This window comes from Macaca nemestrina, chromosome 2 (assembly GCF_043159975.1).
Source record: "Macaca nemestrina isolate mMacNem1 chromosome 2, mMacNem.hap1, whole genome shotgun sequence".
NCBI classification, from domain to species: Eukaryota; Metazoa; Chordata; class Mammalia; order Primates; family Cercopithecidae; genus Macaca; species Macaca nemestrina.
This window is the reverse complement of record NC_092126.1, coordinates 169,677,123-169,692,780: the sequence shown is the minus strand read 5'-3', so window position 1 is coordinate 169,692,780 and position 15,658 is coordinate 169,677,123. Positions and strand designations below refer to the sequence as shown.

General features: G+C 43.0%; 1 pseudogene; it reads right to left on the bottom strand.

Moving 5' to 3' along the window:
- Window positions 1-14,003: 14,003 nt before the first annotated feature.
- Window positions 14,004-14,368, bottom strand: LOC139361628 (histone H2B type 1-O-like; annotated as a pseudogene).
- Between the last annotated feature and the right edge of the window lie 1,290 nt (window positions 14,369-15,658).

Sequence of the window (15,658 nt, the reverse complement as noted above, 5' to 3'; positions counted from 1 at the left end):
GAAAAGAAAGATTAGCAGCTGCCATCAGGTGCACTGGCTCACGCCTATAATCCCAGCACTTTGGGAGGCCGAGGCGGGTGGATCACCTGAGGTCAGGAGTTCGAGACCAGCCTGGCCAATGTGGCAAAATCCCATCTCTACTAAATATACAAAAATTAGCCAGGTGTGGTGGCACGTGCATGTAGTCCCAGCTACTTGGGAGGCTGAGGTTGGAAAATCATTTGAACCCGGGAGGCGGAGGTTGCAGTGAGCCGAGGTCGTGCCGCTGCTCTCCAGTCTGGGCAACAGAGTGAGACTCTGTCTCAAAAGTAACAACAAAAAAGAGAGCCCATGTTGTCCCATCTCCATTGCGGGATCGCAGATAACTCCTAGAACCATTCTAAATCTGCCAAAAGGGAAAGTATTCAGCATCTTATTCAGCCTGTTTTATGGATGAGAAATTTTAAGTCTGGAGGAGAAAGACTAGCAGTTGGCTGTGTCTTTCCTCTTGGGAGCGTCTTAGTTCAAGCTGCTATAACAAAACACCATAGACTGGGTGGCTTAAAACAAAAGAAATTTATTTTTCACAGTTCCGGAGGCTGGAAGTCTGAGATGAGGGAGCCAGCATGGTTGGGTTCTAGTAGGGGCCCTCTCCCTGGTCACAGACTCCTGTTGTCTTTTTGTATCTCCACATGGTGGAAAGGGGTAGAGAGCACCCTGGAATCTCTTTTATAAGGGCATGAATCCCACTCACCAGGACTCCACCCTCATGATCTAAATTACCTTCCAAAGGCCCCACCTCTGAATACCATCACATTGGGGTTGGGATTTCAACAGAAACTTTTTTTTTTTTTTTTTTTTTTTTTGAGATGGAGTCTGGAGTGCAGTGGTGTGATCTTGGTTCACTGCAACCTCCACCTCCTGAGTTCGAGTGATTGTCCTGCCTCAGCCTCCTGAGTAGCTGGGATTACAGCGACTGCCACCTCACCTGGCTAATTGTTGTGTTCTTAATAGAGACGGGGTTTCACCATGTTGTTCAGGCTGGTCTCGAACTCTTGACCTCGTGATCCGCCCGCCTTGGCCTCCCAAAGTGCTGGGATTACAGGCGTGAGCCACCACGCCCAGCCTTCAACATAAACATTTTGTGGGGACACAAACATTCAGTCCATAACAAGGAATTTAAACTTGCACACATTTCTTTCTAGTTAGCATTTTGGCATTCCTAAATCTCACCACCTATTTTCTGCAGTGCCAGTGCCCTTCTAGGGTCAGCATCGATTTCCCAGTATTCACTTTACAGTGATTCCTTCTGGCCTCACTGGACCAGCTAGTACAGGACATAAGATAAGAGCTCCTATTGCACCTTCCAGCAGTAATAGCAATAGTCCTGGATGACACCATGAAATCTCAATTACTGTTTGTCAAGTGAACGAATATTCTCAGAGTAGTTGAGGCATTCTCTTCACTGTTTCAGTCAACTGAATGCTGATTGGAAGTGTCTTGCACAGCACTATGTGGTAGGACCTATGTGTCAGTGGTGGTTTTATGTCACTTTATGCTAGGCAAGCTCCCGGTGACCTGACACATTCTTGGTTTTTCGGATGCTCTTTTTTTTTTTTTTTTTTTTCTGTTACTTGGTACCATTATCATCTTTTAGTGTGACCTCAAAGCAATTTCCCCTGCTCTGACGAGAGGAACTCAGAGTGAACTTTCCTTTTGTTCTCATTCCTCACAATCTACTTTGAGACCAGGAGTTGCCAAGGAGTTCAAACGGCCAATGCTTCCCAGTGCGATTCAGAGGGATTCGTGCGTCCTTTCTGCACACTCTTCCTAATGCTCACCTCTCTCCCTGAACTGCTCTCCCCTGCTGTCGGCTCCTTTGTCTGTGAAACACATTTTCTCTTATTATCACCTTGTTCCCTGCCTGCCTTGGATGGTTTCAGCTTGTCTCTTAACATCAAGATGTTGCTATTAACAGTCTTCTCTTTCTTAACAGCTTAGAGTCACTTCCTTTTATTCAGTCCTTTTCCTTTTCCCTCCCAAACCACAAAATCATCTCTTTCGGCTTCAAATAAAAAGTTGTATAACCATTTCATAACCACTGCTTTAGAGTTGCTATCAAAAAGGCACAAAAAGGAGGACATAAAAGTAAGGGGAGAGAAACGAAAAGGAGAGGAGGTGAGGGATACTCCAATAATCAAGAAACAGGGTGTGTGTGCATCTTCAGAATTCTCCTTTGGTGAATACATAGCAAGCTCAGTAGTCTAGTGAAATTTTCCTCTAATTTGTATGGACAGATGGGAAGGTGTTCTCCCCTCTGAGGCTCTGTTTTCCTTCCAAATAGTTAAAATATTTTCTTTGAACTCTCCCAGAATCATTTATTTTTGTCATAAATCCATTCACAGAATCCAATTACATAACAGATACGCGTTTTCCACACTCCCCAAAAGCTAAAATATTTACTCACATTTTCCAGCATTTTCCATTTTCTACTCATGTATTTTTTAGTTTAACAAACTTAACGTTTCCATCACAATTCTATTTATTGTTCCCCCACAATGCTAGCTGAAAATACCAACTGCAAGTATACTCCATTCCCACACAGTAATTGCACTTCAAAAGACAAGAGAGTGACAAAGTATGTTCAATTTTTTTCTTTTTTATTCTTGAACTGATTTTGGTTAGACTCTCCAGTTTTACATTGTTTTTTGTAGAAAGTTGAAAAAGTCAGTTCCACTTTATAATTTTTCCACCTAAACATTCACCTATTACCACAAATCCAACATGTCTAAAACCAAATTTACTATCTTCCTTCAGTCAGACTAGTTCTGCACTTCAACTTCCTTGCACCTGTCTTCCAGCCAAATCAGCTGGAAAGCTTACGCCTTGGATGAATGATGTAATACATAGAAGGGATGGGTATAAGGCATTTCAAGGAGGATCAACAAGACTTGGTGACTGACTCAGAGGAGGCAGTTAAGGCCTGATTCCACGACGATTACCACCCATCCTGCCCCTCACCTTCTCCTTGTCCTCCTCAACTCCACTCTCTTTCTCCTGTACCAAGGCTAAACTGGCAGCCTGAATGTCTAGGCCCGCCATAATCTGACCCTAACCAATTGCCGTGGACTTTTCCACTTTTCCTAAATGGTATATCCTAATCCTACCCATTCTCAAGGCCCAACCCAAGAACCAAATCTTCCATAAAAACTTGCTCTTCTAGAATTCTAGAATCTCAGGATTGGAAGAGGAGAGGCTTCTATTCTGATTTCCTTTGTTCACAAAGGCACTAGCAACCAGAGGTCTTGGCATGTGATTTCATCAGTGCGTCAGTTCTGTGAGCCTCGTCTTCCAACCGAACTGTCAGCTCTGTAAGGGAAAGATAATCCCTCAGCATTTGCCGTGTCTGCACCCTCACTCCTGCCCCACTGAAATCAAGGGAGAATGTACGATTAATTTTCTTCTCACCATGTGTCTGTAGTATGTTCTCTACTTCTCCATCTTTAACGCATCACTTTAAAAGAAACTTTACCTGTTTTTTTTCATTATGATGTGTTCAATTCTGTCTCAATTTTTTTTGAGATGGCGTCTCACTCTGTTGCCCAGGCTGGAGTGCAGTGGCACTATCTCGGCTCACTGCAATTTCCACCTCCCAGGTTCAAATGATTCTCCTGCCTCAGCCTCCTGAGCAGCTGGGACCACAGGTGCATGACACCACCCGGCTAATTTTCGTATTTTTTAAAAGTAGAGACAGGGTTTCACCGTGTTAGCCAGGATGGTCTTGATCTCCTGACCTTGTCATCTGTCCGTTACCTTCTTTATTGCTCATGGCAACCCTCTGAGGTTGACATTATCTTTTCCAATTTACAGAGGAGAAATTGGGCCAGGTGAGATGGCTCGTGCCTTAATTCCAGCATTTTGAGAGGCCAAAGTGGGAGGATCACTTGAGGCCAGGAGTGTGAGACAAGCCTGTGCAACAAAGCGAGATCCCTATCTCTACAAAAAATAAAAAATAACTAGCTGGGCATGGTGGTACACACCTATAGTCCTGGTGAGCCATGAACTCCAATCTCAGTGACAGAGCAAGACTGTCTCAAAAAAAAAAAAAAAAAGAAAGACACAAAGCAAGGGATCCAGGATTTGAACTCTAAACTCAGTACTATGACTCAAAAGCCTGGGATTTTCCCCATTTTACCCCGGACCTCCCTAAATTGTGTTTTTCTTACACAGAGCATCTGCTCTCCTTCAAGAACAACAACCAAAAGTAGGCGGAGGTGGCCGCGCGGTGACTTACACCTGTGATCTCAGCACTTTGGGAGGCCAAAGCGGAGGGGATCACGAGGTCAGGAAATCGAGACCATCCTGGCTAACATGGTGAAACCCCGTCTCTACTAAAAATACAAAAACAAAATTAGCAGGGCGTGGTGGCGGGCGCGTGTAGTCCCAGCTAATTTGGAGGCTGAGGCAGGAGAATGGCGTGAACCCGGGAGGTGGAGCTTGCAGTGAGCTGGGATTGCACCACTGCACTCCAGTCTGGGTGACAGAGTGAGACTCTATCTCAAAAAAAAAAAAAAAGTTGGTGGAGGCCTATCCCAAACTGAATTTTTGTGTGGGTGATCACCTCTCCTATTTGCCCTCTGGGCTACCCCTATAATTAATCCCTGGTATTAAGGGCTGGTAATACCCTTAATACCCTGGGATGACTTATTAACTATTCTTCTTTCTATCTGTGGTCTCAGAAACCTGAACTACAGTTTAATGAGAAGAGGGCTGAGAAGTGACTCAGAGATGGTAATTTTGTTTTGGTTAAAATCTCATACATTTGCGGCCGGGCGCGGTGGCTCAAGCCTGTAATCCCAGCACTTTGGGAGGCCGAGACGGGCGGATCACGAGGTCAGGAGATCGAGACCATCCTGGCTAACACGGTGAAACCCCGTCTCTACTAAAAAATACAAAAAACTAGCCGGGCGAAGTGGCGGGCGCCTGTAGTCCCAGCTACTTGGGAGGCTGAGGCAGGAGAATGGCGTGAACCCGGGAGGCGGAGCTTGCAGTGAGCTGAGATCCGGCCACTGCACTCCAGCCTGGGCGACAGAGCATGACTCCGTCTCAAAAAAAAAAAAAAAAAAAAAAAAACTCATACATTTGCATATAATGAAAAGCAAAAGGACTTTTAAATCATAGAAAGGGAAAAAATAGCTTAGTCTTTCTCCTTGTCAGGAAGAAGCTTCTTCGGTGACACGTAGTATATGATTTTAGAGCCAGAAGGAATGTTACAAATTATCTATCCAACCCCTTCATTTGACAGAGGCAGAACCCAGGCTCAGACAGTGTGTGACTAACCCAAGGTCCACCAGGAAATGAGAGGCAAGGCTGGAACTAGAGTCTAGGTTTCCTTTTTCCACCCTAGCTCTTCTCTAGGTCCTTATCTCTTGTTCTGCCTCCATTGAGCCTCGTTGGTAACTTGTACCTCACAAACTAGGTGTGGTACAGACATTGTTGCTACTCTGACAGTGGCTATAGCCTTTCTGGCTGCTGGGATAACAGTGATTCTTGAACACAGAGACATTCTGTTTGTAGATATATTTTAGGAGACTTCATTATTATGACTGTGGGTATAATGGAATTTGGCAAAAGACGTCTCAAGCCCAGGTCAGAAAGATGATATAGACCAAGCCCTTTCCAATATATTATGCCATTTATAATTCCCTCCCTGGCCCATGCCCCTCCTATAATTATACTTTTATGATTTTTGTGGGTTGCTGGTTTTTATCAGAAGAGGGGAGGAAGTGAGCATCTTCCAGGGCCTGATCAGGTGATCCTGTCTTTTTCTCATGGGTCCTTGACGGTCTATGGAATTTGTTCCAGCCAATAAGCACAGCAACCCAATCTTAATCAGAGACTTCCCAATATATTGGCACCAAGGATTTTGCTCATTTGTATGCATCTTCCCCATCCGAATTCTCTGATACCTAGAATTCATTTATTCACCTAGTGAAGAAAAATTTATCCACTTCCAACTAAGTGTCAAGTGCGCTCCAGACACTGGATTACATGACAAAAACCCTACTTGCCTTCTTGCAATTTACAGACCAGTAGCAAACTCCAAAACTACGTGTATACTACATGGAGTTAGAAAGCTTCACTTTACTCATGCAGTCTATCAAATCAAAGTCCAGCCACAAAAGAACTGTCCTAATGTAACCACCCAATGGGTTCTTCTTGCCTGCTGCCCAGATGGAGCTGATTTAAGACAGGGGAATTGGAATAGAGAAAGAGTTTAATTCACGCAGAGCCTGCTGAATGGAGATCAGAGTTCTGTTACTCAAATCTGTCTCCCCCAAAATTTGGAGACTGGGGTTTTTAAAGGATAATTTGGCAGGTAGGGGACCAGGGGTGGGGAGCGCTGATTGGTTGGGTCAGAGATTGTTGCAGGAAGTCAGGGACCCCGAACAGAGGGAGCGGCTGAAGCCATGGTAGAACATAAATTGTGAAGATTTCATGGACATTTATTAGTTCCCCAAATTAATACTTCTATAATTTCTTACACCTGTCTTTACTGCAATCTCTGAACATAAATTGTGAAGATTTCATGGACACTTATCACTTCCCCAATCAATACCCTTGTGATTTCCTATGCATGTCTTTACTTTAATTTCTTAATCCCATCATCTTCGTAAACTGAGGATGATGTACATCGCCTCAGGACCCTGTGATGATTATGTTAACTGCACAAATTGTAGAGCATATGTGTTTGAACAATTTGAAATCTGGGCAACTTGAAAAAAGGACAGGATAACAGCAATGTTCAGGGAACAGGAGAGATAACCTTAAACTCTGACTGCCAGTGAGCCGGGAGGAACAGAGCCATATTTCTCTTCTTTCAAAAGCAAATAGGAGAAATATCGCTGAATTCTTTTTCTCAGCAAGGAACATCTTTGAAAAAGAGAATAGCCCCTGAGGGTAGGCCTCTGAAATGGCTGTCTTTTACAGTCGAAGCCGAAGGGATGAAATAAGCCCCGGTCTCCTGTAGCGCTCCCAGGCTTATGAGGACGAGGAAATTCCCGCCTAATAAATTTTGGTCAGACAGGTTGTCTGCTCTCAAACTGTGTCTCCTGATAAGATGTTATCAATGACAATGCGTGCCTGAAACTTCATTAGCAATTTTAATTTTGCCCCATCCTGTGGTCCTGTGATCTTGCCCTGCCTCCACTTGCTTTGTGATATTTTATTACCTTGTGAAGCATGTGATCTCTGTGACCCACACCCTATTCAAGCACTCCCTCCCCTTTTGAAAATCGATAATAAAAACTTGCTGGTTTTACAGCTCAGGGAGCGTCATGAAACCTGCCAACATGTGATGTCTCCCCCGGACACCCAGCTTTAAAATTTCTCTCTCTTGTACTCTTTCCCTTTATTTCTCAGACCAGCCGATGCTTAGGGAAATAGAAAAGAACCCACGTTGAATATCAGGGGTGGGGTTTTCCCTCAATAAGAGATGAAATCATGTGGGCTCAAGGTGGATTCTTCTTACTGTCTTCTGTTCCTAGGTGGGATTGCAGAGCTGGTTGAGCCAGATTACTGGTCTGGGTGGCACCAGTTGGTGTATCAGAGCACAAGGTCTGAAAAATATCTTGAGCACCAGTCTTAGGTTTTATAATAGTGACGTTATCCCTAGGAGTAACTGGGGAGGTTTAGAATCTTGTGGTGTCTAGCTGCATGACTCCTAAACCATAATTTCTAATCTTGTGGCTAATTAGTTAGTCTTACAAAGGCAGCCTGGTCACAAAGTAAGAAGAGGGTTTGTTTTGGGAAAGGGCTATTGTTGTCTTTGTTTTAAAGTTAAACTCTAAACTAAGTTTCTCCCAAAGTTAGTTCAGCCTTATGCCCCAGAATGAACTGGGGCACCTTGGTGGTTAGAAGCAAGATGGAGTCAGTTAGGTCAGATCTCGCACTGTCATAATTCTCCCACTGTCATAATTTTGCAAAGGCTGTTTCACTAAGAAATGACAGAAGGTGAAAAATCACCACATGACAATATCTATGGATAAAGAAAATCAAAATGTTAGTGGTTTACATTTCATTATCTATTCATTATTAAGGAAAGAACTACAGAGCAAATTAGTGAGTTGAATTTGCCTTTTAGCTAACTGCCTTGATTAGCTCAACACTAATTCTGTTTGAATGTTCTCCTTCCTTCCCTTCCTTCCTCCCTCCCTCTGTCCCTCCCTCCCTCCCTCCCTTCCTTCTTTCCTTCCTTCCTTCCTCTCTCTCTCTCTTTTCTTTTTTGAGACAGGATCTTGCTCTGTTGCCCATGATGGAGTGCAGTAGAACGATCTTGGCTCACTGCAACCTCCACCTCCTGGGCTCAAGGTAATCCTCCCATCTCAACCTTCCAAAGAGCTGGGACTACAGGCACGTGCCACCACAAGATGGGGTTTTGCCATGTTGCCCAGGCTGATCTTGAACTCCTGAGCTCAAGTGATCCACCCACCTCAGCCTCCCAAAGTGCTGGGACTACAAGTGTGAGCCACGGCATCCAGCCCTGAGTGTTCTGCATCTTAAGGTTCCCAAGAAATCTATAAACGCCTTAGAAGTGTCATTGTTCCCATTTTATATTTGAGGAAACAGGGCTGAAACAGTCAAATAACTGTTTTAAATAATTCTGGGCTGGGCACAGTGGCTCATAGCCAGGAGTTTGAGACAGCCCAGGCAGTATGGGGAGACCATGTCTCTACAATAAATAAATAAATATAATAATATTAAAAATAGGGAGTTTCAGAGCCTACTCTGGCTCAAGAGGCTGCCTGATAAAATAACAAAACAAATAAAATAAAATCACTTTGACTTCAGGAATATCTGTTTGAAGAGCCTGTGCTATTATTTCTGTTCTCCTTCCCTTCTCACTCACCATCACCTGGGGGCCAGGGTAAGATCCTGCAATGAATATAAAAACAATATAACCTCCTTACTCTAAATAAATGTATTTCTACAGAGTTGTGTCCTGATTTTATTTATTTTATTTTATTTTTTTGAGACAGTCTTGCTCTGTAGCCCAGGCTGGAGTACAGTGGTGTAATCTCAGCACACTATAAACTCTGCCTCCCAGGTTCAAGTGATTCTCCCACCTCGACCTCCCTAGTAACTGGGTCTACAGGTGCGTGCCACCACGCCCAGCTAATTTTTGTATTTTTAGTAGAGATGGGGTTTTGCCATGTTGGCCAGGCTGGTTTTGAACTCCTGACCTCAAGTGATCCACCCGCCTCGGCCTCCCAAAATCCTGGGATTACAGGCGTAATAGAGCCACTGCACTCAGCCATGTCCTGATTTTATTAACACAGTTTTGGAAAAAGTGATCTTGACATCTAAGAAGATAATCAGGAGAGTAGAGACCTTTCCTAATGACATTGCATTTACTAAAAACCTTTTTGGAGCAACATTTGGAAATAGAGTTCAGGAAAGGAACTCAGACTGGGCAGTACATTCAGTTGAGTATTGATAATCATAACAGTGTATATATGCTTTAAATTTTAGAAAATAACAAAGTCATTTAAATCCATATCTCAGCTGGGTGCAGTGACTCACAACTGTAATCCCAGCACTTTAGCAAAGGCTGAGGCAGGAGGATCCCTTGAGGCCAGGAGATTGAGACCAGCCTGGGCAACAAAGATAAACCACATATATACAAAAAATTTAAAAATTAGCCTGGTGAGGTGGCATGCACCTCTAGTCCAAGCTACTTGGGAGGCTGAATTGGAAAGATTACTTGAGCCCAGGGGTTGGAGGCTGCAGTGAGCCATGATCACACTATTGCATTCTAGCCTGAGTGACAGAGCAAGACTCTGTCTCAAAAATCAATTGAGGCCAAGCATGGTGGCTCATGCTTGTAATCCCAGCACTTTGGGAGGCCAAGGTAGGAGGATTGCTTGAACCCAGAAGTTCAAAACCAAGCTGGGCAACATAGCAAGACCTTGTCTCTATTAAAAATTTTTCTTTTAATTAAAAAAAAAAATCCATGTCTTTTGAGGAGGTCAGGCTTAACTTACTGGAGTGTTTTTAAAAATGTGATTTTAGGCCAGGCGTGGTGGCTCACACCTGTAATCCCAGCACTTTGGGAGGCCGAGGCAGGTGGATCACAAGGTCAGGAGATCGAGACCATGGTGAAACCCTGTCTCTACTAAAAATACAAAAAAAATTAGCTGGGCGCGGTGGCGGGCGCCTGTAGTCCCAGCTACTCAGGAGGCTGAGACAGGAGAACGGCGTGAATGCGGGAGGCAGAGCTTGCAGTGAGCCGAGATTGCGCCACTGCACTCCAGCCTGGGCGACAGCGCAAGACTCCATCTCAAAAAAACAAAAACAAAAACAAAAACCAATAAAAATGTGATTTTGAAGTCAGTGACAAGATCCTAGCTAAAAAGCCACATTTGAAGTGTTCATTTGGAGGTAAAAGATTTTCAAAGTTGCCATTTTGTACTGTTAACTAATTTGGAGGCTCAGTATTTGTTGAATGGATGGTCTGCTCATTCAATATGTATTGCCTTTACTATGCCCCACATTATGTGGATGGAGATTCAAAGGTGAAAATGTCAAGGTTTTTGCTTTTGAAATCACGGCTTAGTGGATGAAATAAATACTTCATTACAAAACAGCATAATAATCACTTTGCTAGTGGAATATACAAAGAACTATGGTATGAAAAGGTGAAAGTCTTTCTCACCTTGTTTTCTCAACTAAAATAAGAATACTCCGGTTGATGAATGTGAATCTACTGTACTTACGGGGAATTAAAAAAAAAAAAAGTTGACTTGGTAATTTAAAACACAATACATAGGGTGCAATGCCTATAACCCCAGAGCTTTGAGAGGCTGAGGCAGGAGAATCTGTTCAGGCCAGGAGTTTGATACCAGTCTGAGCAACAAAGCAAGACGCCATCTCTACCCACCCCCTCTGCCAAAAAAAGAAAAAAAAAAAGTAGCTGGATGTGTTGGCTCATGCTTGTAGTCCTGCCTACTCAGGAGGCTGAGGTGGGAGAATTGCTTGAACCCAGGAATTCAAGGCTACAGTGAGCTATGATCATGCCACTGTATTCCAGTCTGGGCTACTGAGTGAGACCCTGGCTCTCAATGAAAAAGATGCATAGAGCTTTGCTTTACCAAGGGAAGAAAATTCCAGTCCACTAATAAAAAGGTCTGAGAATTCCTCCCAGATCTGACCATGTTCTTCCCATAGTGCTCTTTTTCCTCTCTGATTATCTTTCTGTCATTCATCCCGTTCTTCACAATTTGCTGACTGACTAGTCTATGGGAGTGATACAAAAGAAAGGATCGTTGCCTTCTTTGGTAAAACAAAATGCAGACTCCCAAAGTTTAGTACCAGAAAGAAAGTGATATTCCATGAGGGAATGGTTAACTGATCACAGTAGCTCAGTCTTCTCACTTGAGTCTTAACTTTCCTTTGGAGGTTTCATATTTGGGTTAGTGCTGTCTCCACCACGCTAGCTTCTCCCCAGGAATACTCTGGTTCAATCTGGGTTGGAAACATTTGTTTTCTTCCCTGAGAGCAGCTGAAATTTCCCTTTTTTTTTTTTTTTCCCCATGTAACTGAGTAGATTTAGAGCCACAATCTTTTTTTCTTTTTTTTTTTCTCAGCAGTAGGGTGGCAGAAATATTGCCCACAATTGGACGTCTGCTTCACAGTCAGAGGAAGCATTCTAGCCATTGTTATAATCTTCCCTCGGGTCAGAAGTGATTGACAGTAATAACAGCTAATCCTAATTCCATTATCTCATTTGTAGTGGGTTCAATGAACAAGACCCTCTCTATTCTTCAACAGTAACATTAAACAGCAAGCTGGTGTCATTTTCTTAGTTTCAACCAATCAGCTCATAGCCAATCTTGTGTCGTCTGCATTCTTATTCATGCCCCATACAGACACCACTGGATTATTTTGATGCAAATCCTAGATGTTATATAATCTCATTCATAAATATTTCAATATGCATCTAAAAGATAAGGACTCTCTTTAAAAACTTAAACATAGTACTGTTATTATACCTGAAAAGAAACAATAAGGTCTCACTATAACCAAATATTCTGACGGTATTCACATTTCCTCCATCAGCTCATAATTTTTTTTCTGTTAGTTTGAATCAGCATCCATATGACTACTCAGTGCTTGAAATGCAGCTAGTCTCAATTGCGATGTGCTGATAATGTAAAAATACAACAAATTTCCAAAACTTAATAGAAGAAGATGCAAAATATTAATTATTTTTACATTGATTATATGCTTCAGTCATAATTTCAATGATTTTTGAGTATGTTAGATTCAATAAAAATATATTAAAATTGATTTCACCTATTCATTTTTACTTTTTTAATGAGGCTAGTAGAAAACTTAAAATTATACATGTGGTAAGTATTATATTTCTGTTGGATAGTGCTAATCTAAAGGATTGAGCAAGTTCAGGTTTGACTTTTTTTTGCAAGACTATTTCATAGGTGATGATGTGTTATTCCATCTGTAAGTATACAATGGTGGGCTCTCTTTTTTGTGCTAAGATTGATCAGTGGTCCAGGTATTACAGCCGGATACATCCATGTTAAGTACACCATCAGCTTTTCATCCAATGATTGAACATTTATTTTTAATATATTTGATATTTTTCTATTTCCTGGTTTATATACTGATACTTAAAAGCCTTCCATTTATAATTTTCCATTTAATGAAAATTCCATATGAATGTTATTTCAAATATACTATAGATCTCTACATATGCTTTGGACTAATGCTCTCCAACAGAACTCTCTGCAATGAGGGAAATGTTCCATATTTGCACTGTTCAATATAGTAGCCATATGTAACTACTGAGTACTTAACATGTGTCTAGAGCAACTGAGGAACAGATTTTAATTTTAATTAATTAAATCTAGATTTAAATAACCATATGTGGCCAATGACCACTGTACTGGACAACAGTTCTAAACTCACTAGCCTTCAGACTTTCATTAAAAGCTTGAACTAACATACTTTTTTCCCTTCTTGGAAGCTTCATACATATTCTTTGCTTTGCATGGAACGTTATTCCCCAGACTCATTTCAAGGAAAACTCATTTCTATCCTAGAGGCCTCTCTTACTTCCTCAGATTCGTCTTTTACTTTCTCAGAGTGATCTTCCCTGGCCCTTCAATCTACAGCAAGTTAGTGTTTCCTATTATTTTTTTCTCATAAAAGTCTCCTTGTTTAATATTGACCCAATTTGGAATCATAATTATACACTCATGCGTGTGCATATTTATTTAATGTTTGTCTTTACTTTTTTTGTTTAAGAGAAAAGGCATACAAATTTATTAATGTACAGGGCTGGGGACCATAGAATGATTACCCCAACCCCTCAGTGGGTTACAGAAGATTATACACCCTTTCTCAGAGGCAAAAGAGGAGATAGGTAATGTAGACAATTCTTTGAGGGACAGTAAATGATTATTAGGGAGAAGGAATGGACCAGGGAGACAGAAATTAACTTGTAAATGATTCTCTTTGGAATCTGAATGAGACCAAGAGGCCAGCTTTATCCTGTGGAAAAGTCCATCCAGGTGTGGTTGCATTCTTCAGTCTTCTTTTCTGCAGTAGATAATGAGGTAATAGAAAGCAACTGTGGGCCGGGCGCGGTGGCTCACGCCTGTAATCGCAGCACTTTGGGAGGCCGAGGCGGGCGGATCACAAGGTCAGGAGATCGAGACCACGGTGAAACCCCGTCTCTACAAAAAATACAAAAAAATTAGCCGGGCGCGGTGGCGGGTGCCTGTAGTCCCAGCTACTTGGGAGGCTGAGGCAGGAGAATGGCAGGAACCCGGGAGGTGGAGCTTGCAGTGAGCCGAGATCGCGCCACTGCACTCCAGCCGGGGGACAGAGCGAGACTCTGTCTCAAAAAAAAAAAAAAAAAAAGAAAGCAACTGTGCTTCTTTTGGTAAGAAGCTTTCTTGGTCAGATCAGGAAATTCCGGAGAAAGTCCCTCCTTGGCAAGTTTATTTAGCTCTGGTGACAGCCTTGGTGCCCTCGGACACGGCGTGCTTGGCCAGCTCCCCGGGCAGCAGCAGGCGCACGGTTGTCTGGATCTCCCTGGAGGTGATGGTCGAGCGCTTGTTGCAATGCGCCAGGCGGGAAGCCTCGCCGGCGATGCGCTCGATGTCGTTGACGAAGGAGTTCATGATCCCCATGGCCTTAGAGGAGATGACGGTATCCGGGTGGACCTGCTTCAGCACCTGGCACACCTATATGTGCGTCTCCTTGCGGCTGCGCTTGCGCTTCTTGCCGTCTTTCTTCTGCGCCTCAGTCACGCCCTTCTTGGAGTCCTTCTTGGAGCAGGAGCGGACTTTGATGGATCTGGCATGTCGAGGGCGAACTACAGGTCGAGGCGAACTAACAGCGACTCGAGAAAACGGGAAGTAATCTAATGTTTGTCTTTACTACCAAACTGTAAGCTTAATGAGATTAGGACCATATCTGCATCATTCATTATTATGTCTCTGGGACCGAGCACAATGCCTAGCACATATTAGGACTTCAATAAACAAAGGCAAAGTAGGGCGTGGGGCTGCAGCCGCAGATCTCCTGGGCTCTGGGTCTGGGAGCAGACAGTAGCATCTGACACTTCATATCCCTTAAAGAAGACCAAATGTATTCTATGACAGATAGGGAACCAGAGCCAGGGACTAGAGTGGGACTCCCTGACTTGTTAGAGGAGGTTGGAAAAAATGGCCTTGACTATCTTCCTAGGCAGAGGTGGGCAAACTATGCATCCCAGCCCAAATGCAACCGTCTGCCTATTTTGGTAAATGAAGTTTTATTGGAACACAGTTACATACATTTCCCTTCCCTCCCCTCCCCTCCTCTCCCCTCCCCTCCCCTCCCCTCCCCTCCCCTTCCCTCCCTTCCCTTCCTTTCCTTTCCTTTCCTTTCCTCTTTTTGAGACAGAGTTTCTCTCTGTTGCCCAGGCTGGAGTGCAGTGGTACAATCACGGCTCACTGCAACCTCTGCCTTCCCGGTTCAAGTGATTATGGTGCCTCAGCCTCCTGAGTAGCTGGGATTATAGGTGTGCGCCACCACACCTGGGTAATTTTTGTATTTTTAATAGAGACGGGGTTTCACCATGTTGGCCAGGCTGATCTCGAACTCCCAACTGCAGGTGATCCACCCACCTCGGCCTTCCAAAGTGCTGAGATTACAGACATGAGCCCCCACATCTGGCCAGAGCACAGCTACATTCATTCTTTTACATATTGTCTGTGGCTGCTTTTGCGCTACAACAGCATAGTTTAAAGTACATGCATGCACTGCATAACAATGTTTCAGTCAATGACAGACTGCGTATATGGCTGTGGTCTCATAAGATTATAATGGAGCTGAAAAATTCCTATTGCCTAGTTATGTCATAACTATCATAACATTATAGTGCAACACATTACTCCTGTGTTTGTGGTGATGCTAGTGTAAACAAACCCACTGCACTGCTAGTCATATAAAAGTATAGCATGTGCAATATGAACAGTATATACTTGATCATGATTATAAATGACTATGTCACTGATTTATGTATTGACTATACTATACTTTTTGTTATTTTAAAGTGTGCTAATTCTACTGATAAAAAAAAATGATAACTGTAAAACAGCCTCAGGCA